Raw genomic sequence first — 6,675 nt, forward strand, 5'->3', positions numbered from 1 at the left:
ATTTGTTATTTGTAGCGTTTTAATGATGGCCATTCTGACCAGTGTGAGGTGGTGCCTCATTGTAGTTTTGATTTGTATTTCTCTAATAATGATGTTGAGCATCTTTTCATGTGCCTATTAGCCATTTGTATTTCTTCTTTGGAGAAATGTCTATTTAGGTCTTCTGCTCATTTTTCCATTGGGTTGTTTGTTTTTTTGTTTTTGAGTTGTATGAGCTGTTCGTATATTTTGGAAATTAAGCCCTTGTCTGTTGCATCACAAATATAAAAACATTCTTAACTTCTGTTTTTGGAAACAAAGCAAAAAAAGAAAAAAAAAAAAACCCTACCTTATTCCAAAATCATAACTAACAGTAAAAGGCAAACTTCAGACTGGGGAAATGTTTTACAGACAATGGGTTAATATTTCCATTATGTAAATAACATAAAATTGATAACAGACTAAGAACCCAATAAATGGTCAAAAGAGACAGATGAAACACAATGAACATGGAACATTCTCTACCTCACAAGTAGTTAAGGAAGTACAAACTAAAAGAAGCCATTTATACCCTCTCAAATGTAAAGTTTAAAAAAACTGGTAACCCCAAAAGCTGGTGTTAGTGTGAGCAATGGATACTTCTACATTTCTGGTGGGAAAATGACTTGCTAAAAATCTTTCTTTTGGAAAGCAATTTGGCAGTATGCATCAAAGGCTTAAATAATGTCCAGGCCTGGGACTTCCCTGGTGGTGCAGTGGTTAAGAATCCGCCTGCCAGTGTAGGGGACACGGGTTTGAGCCCTGGTCCAGGAGATCCCACATGCCTTGAAGCAACTAAGCCCATGCGCCACAGCTACTGAGCCTGTGCTCTAGAGACCACAAGCCACAACTGCTGAGCCTGCACTCCACAACTACTGAAGCCTGCGCACCTAGAGTCCGTGCTCCACGACAAGAGAAGCCACCGCAGTGAGAAGCCTGCACACCACAACGAAGAGTAGCCCCCGCTCGCCGCAACTAGAGAAAGCCTGCACGCAGCATTGAAGACCCAACGCAGCCAAAAATAAATAAATAAATAAATTTATTAAAAAAAGAAATAATGTCCAGGCCTTTTGACCCAGGAATTTCTCTTCTGGGAATGAATTTCAGGGAAATAATCCTAAATTAGGACAAATATATATGCGCCAAGATGTTTGAAGAAATATTTTTATAACAGGAAAATTTACAAGAAATCACCAAGAAGGGAATGATTAAAAAACATAAAGTACATCTACCAGATGTAATATTTCACAGCTCGTAAATTGGTGGTAATGCAACCTACTTAAAAACGGAAAAAATGCTTATAATGTTAAGCAGGTATGCAGTTTGATAACTTCAATGTAAAATGCAAACTACAAATTATTCATAGCAGAGTGGAGAGAAACACCACAAATGTTAATGGTTAAAGAATTATCTGATTCGTTTTTTTTTTTCCATTGATTAATTATTTATTTTTGGCTGCGTTGGGTCTTCATTGAAAAAGTGGGCTTTCTCTAGTTGCCTAGTTGCGGTGAGTAGGGGCTACTCTTTCTTGTGGTGCGTGGGCTTCTCACTGCGGTGGCTTCTCTTGTTGCAGAGCACGGGCTCTAGGCACGCGGGCTTCAGTAGTAGTGGCTTACAGGTTCTAGAGCGCAGGCTCACTAGTTGCGGCGCATGGGCTTAGTTGCTTCACAGCATGTGGGATCTTTCCGGACCAGGGCTCGAACCCATCTCCCCTGCATTGGCAGGCGGATTCTTAACTACTGCGCAACCAGGGAAGTCCCTCTGATTCAGTTTTGCTTCTTTCACTTCTCTCTACATGTCTGTAGTCTCCAAACATTTTTTTGTTGAGTAATATTAACTTTACAATCAAAAAGTCACTTAAAAAAATTATGCCAAAAGATGGTGGGTGTGTACCAATTTGGTGTTCAGTTATTTAAATTGTATTTTAACAACAATAACAACAAAGAAATAGAATGGATTTAAATGTCAAATTCATCACACCTTTTCTCTCCCTGCTAATGAAACAGTGATAGTGCATTGAAAGATTTGGAGTCAGACAGATCTGGGTTCAAACTTCACCCCCACCTTACCAGCTGTGGGAACTTGGGCAAATCATTTAACAGCTCTGAGCCTCAGTTTCCTCATCTAGAGAATGACATAATCACACCAATAATCATACCTTCTTTGTAGGGTTATTTTGAGAATGAGACAACTTAGAAAATGCCTTTCACCCAGTGGGCTAGTTCTCTTGTTGTCACTTGGGTTCCTAGCACATACTTGGTACTTATTGAGTGGGTGCTCAGTAAGAAGTGAGACAGAAAAGAGTTTTTTTCTCCTTTTCTAGACGTTAGCTGCCCTAGGACAGCACTTTCAATATTATTTCTCCTTCCATTCTTGAAGCCCCACAAGTTCTAGTCAAGCTCGAAATCAAGCTCAAAATTTGGGGTTTCCCCTCTTCTTCCACAGTACCTACCCCTACTTCCTCACCCTATCAGCAGCAGCCTATCTTAAGAGGCTCAGCGGTCCCTCTAATATTTACCAGATCTCACTAATTTCTCTTGGCTAACACAGGCATATTCTGGGGCAATGATTCTTTTTTTTTGGAATTTCTGTATTTTATTTATTGTATTTAAACAGCAGGTTCTTATTAGTCATCCATTTTATACATATTAGCGTATACATGTCAATCCCAATCTCCCAATTCATCCCACCACCACCACCCCTGCTGCTTTCCCCACTTGGTGTCCATACGTTTGTTCTCTACATCTGTGTCTCTGTTTCTGCCCTGCAAACCGGTTCATCTATACCATTTTTCTAGGCTCCACATATATGCGTTAATATACAATATTTGTTTTTCTCTTTCTGACTTACTTCACTCTGTATGACAGTCTCTAGATCCATCCACGTCTCTACAAATGACCAATTTCAGTCCTTTTAATGGCTGAGTAATATTCCATTGTATATATGTACCACATTTTCTTTATCCGTTTGTCTGTTGATGGGCATTTATGTTGCTTCCATGACCTGGCTATTGTAAATAGTGCTGCAGTGAACATTGGGGTGCATGTGTCGTTTCGAATTATGGTTTTCTTTGGGTATATGCCCAGTAGTGGGATTGCTGGGTCATATAGTAAGTCTATTTTTAGTTTTTTAAGCAACCTCCATACTGTTCTCCATAGTGGCTGTATCAACTTACATTCCCACCAACAGTGCAAGAGGCTTCCCTTTTCTCCAAACCCTCTCCAGCATTTGTTGTTTGTAAATTTTCTGATGATGCCCATTCTAACTGGTGTGAGGTAATACCTCATTGTAGCTTTGATTTGCATTTCTCTAATAATTACTGATGCTGAGCAGCTTTTCTTGTGCTTCTTGGCCATCTGCATGTCTTCTTTAGAGAAATGTCTATTTAGATCTTCTGCCCATTTTTTGGATTGGGTTGTTTGTTTTTTTAATATTGAGCTGCATGAGCTGTTTATATATTTTGGAGATTAATCCTTTGTCCGTTGATTCGTTTGCAAATATTTTCTCCTGTTCTGAGGGTTGTCTTTCCATGTTGTTTGTAGTTTCCTTTGCTTTGAAAAAGCTTTTAAATTTCATTAGGTCCCATTTGTTATTTTTGTTTTTATTTCCATTTCTCTAGGAGGTGGATCAAAAAAGATCTTGCTGTGATTTATGTCAAAGCGTGTTCTTCCTATGTTTTCCTCTAAGAGTTTTAGAGTGTCCAGTCTGTTTTTTTTTTGGCTGCGTTGGGTCTTTGTTGCTGCGGGCGGCTTTCTCTAGTTGTGGCGAGCGGGGGCTACTCTTCATTGCGGTGCGAGAGTTTCCGGTCTTAACATTTAGGTCTCTAATCCATTTTGAGTTTATTTTTGTGTATGGTGTTAGGGAGTGTTCTAATTTCATTCTTTTACATGTAGCTGTCCAGTTTTCTCAGTACCACTTATTGAAGAGACTGCTTTTCTCCATTGTATATCCTTGCCTCCTTTGTCTTAGATTAGTTGACCATACATGCATGGGTTTATCTCTGGGCTTTCTATCCTGTTCCATTGATCTTTATTTCTGTTTTTGTGCCAGTGCCATATTGTCTTGATTACTGTAGCTTTGTAGTATAGTCTGAAGTCAGGGAATCTGATTCCTCCTGCTCCGTTTTTTTCCCTCAAAACTGCTTTGGCTCTTCGGGGTCTTTTCTGTCTCCATACAAATTTTAAGATTTTTTGTTCTAGTTCTGTAAAAAATGCCATTGGTAATTTGATAGGGATTGCATTGAATCTGTAGATTGCTTTGGGTAGTATAGTTATTTTCACAATATTGATTCTTCCAATCCAAGGACATGGTATATCTCTCCATCTGTTTGTATCATCTTTAATTTCTTTCATCTGTGTCTTGTAGTTTTCTGCATACAGGTCTTTTGTCTCCCTAGGTAGGTTTATTCCTAGGTATTTTATTCTTTTTGTTGCAATGGTAAATGGGAGTGTTTCCTTAATTTCTCATTCAGATTTTTCATCATTAGTGTATAGGAATGCAAGAGATATCTGTGCATTAATTTTGGGGTTTTTTTTGTTTGTTTTTTAACATATTTATTGGAGTATAATTGCTTTATAATGGTGTGTTAGTTTCTGCTTTATAACAAAGTGAATCAGCTATACATATACATATATCCCCATATCTCTTCCCTCTTGCGTCTCCCTCCCACCCTCCCTATCCCACCCCTCAAGGTGGTCACCAAGCACCAAGCTGATCTCCCTGTGCTATGTGGCTGCTTCCCACTGGCTATCTATTTTACATTTGGTGGTATATATAAGTCCGTGCCACTCTCTCACTTCGTCTCAGCTTACCCTTCCCCCTCCCCATGTCCTCAAGTCCATTGTGCATTAATTTTGTATCCTGCAACTTTACCAAATTCATTGATTAGCTCTAGTAGTTTTCTGACGGCATTTTTAGGATTCTCTATGTATAGTATCGTGTCATCTGCAAACAGTGACAGTTTTACTTCTTCTTTTCCATTTTGTATTCCTTTTAGTTCTTTTTCTTCTCTGATTGCCGTGGCTAGGACTTCCAACACTATGTTGAATAATAGTGGTGAGAGCGGACATCCTTGTCTTGTTCCTGATCTTAGAGGAAATGTTTTCAGTTTTTCACCATTGAGAATGATGTGTGCTTTGGGTTTGTCGTATATGGCCTTTATTATGTTGAGGTAAGTTACCTCTATGCCCACTTTCTGGAGAGTTTTTATCATAAATGGGTGTTGAATTTTGTCAAAAGCTTTTTCTGCATCTATTGAGATGACCATATGGTTTTTCTTCTTCAGTTTGTTAATATGGTGTATCACATTGATTGATTTGCATATATTGAAGAATCCTTGCATCCCTGGGATAAATCCCACTTGATCATGGTGTATGATCCTTTTAATGTATTATTGGATTCTGTTTGCTAGTATTTTGTTGAGGATTTTTGCATCTATATTCTTCAGTGATATTGGTCTGTAATTTTCTTTTTTTGTAGTATCTTTGTCTAGTTTTGGTATCAGGGTGATGGTGGCCTCATAGAATGAGTTTGGGAGTGTTCTTTCCTCTGCAATTTTTTGGAAGAGTTTGAGAAGGATGGGTGTTAGCTGTTCTCTAAATGTTTGATAGAATTCACCTGTGAAGCCATCAGGTCCTGGACTTTTTTGGAACATTTTTAATCACAGTTTTAATTTCCTTACTTCTGATTGGTCTGTTCATATTTTCTGTTTCTTCCTGGTTCAGTGTTGGAAGGTTATACCTTTCTAAGAATTTGTCCATTTCTTCCAGGCTGTCCATTTTATTGGCATAGAGTTGCTTGTAGTAGTTTCTTAGGATGCTTTGTATTTCTGCGGTGTCTGTTGTAACGTCTCCTTTTTCATTTCTAATTTTATCGATTTGAGTCCTCTCCCTCATTTTCTTGATGTGTCTCGCTAATGGTTTATCAATTTTATCTTCTCAAAGAACCAGCTTTTAGTTTTATTGATCTTTGCTATTGTTTTCTTTGTTTCTGCTCTGATCTTTATGATTTGTTTCCTTCTACTAACTTTGGGTTTTGTTTGTTCTTCTTTCTCTAGTTCCTTTAGGTGTAAGGTTAGATTGTTTATTTGAGATTTTTCTTGTTTCTTGAGGTAGGCTTGTATTGCTATAAACTTCCCTCTTAGAACTCCTTTTGCTGCGTCCCATAGGTTTTGGATCGTCGTGTTTTCATTGTCATTTGTCTCTAGGTATTTTTTGATTTCCTCTTTGATTTCTTCAGTGATCTCTTGGTTATTTAGTAACGTATTGTTTAGCCTCCATGTGTTTGTGTTTGTTGTGTTTTTTCCCCTGTAATTGATTTCTAATCTCGTAGCGTGTGGTCAGAAAAGATGCTTGATATGATTTCAATTTTCTTAAATTCACCGAGGCTTGATTTGTGACCCAAGATGTGGTCTATCCTGGAGGATGTTTTGTGTGCACTTGAGAAGAAAGTGTAATCTGCTGTTTTCGGATGGAATGTCCTATAAATATCAATTAAATCTGTCTGGTCTATTGTGTCATTTAAAGCTCGTGTTTCCTTATTAATTTTCTGTTTGGATGATCTGTCCATTCGTGTAAGTGAGGTGTTAAAGTCCCCCACTATTATTGTGTTACTGTCGATTTCCTCTTTTATAGCTGTTAGCATTTGCCTTACGTATGG

The sequence above is a fragment of the Monodon monoceros genome, unplaced genomic scaffold, assembly GCF_005190385.1.
Source record: "Monodon monoceros isolate NGI ecotype Baffin Bay Population unplaced genomic scaffold, NGI_Narwhal_1 Super_Scaffold_3, whole genome shotgun sequence".
In the NCBI taxonomy this organism is placed as follows: Eukaryota; Metazoa; Chordata; class Mammalia; order Artiodactyla; family Monodontidae; genus Monodon; species Monodon monoceros.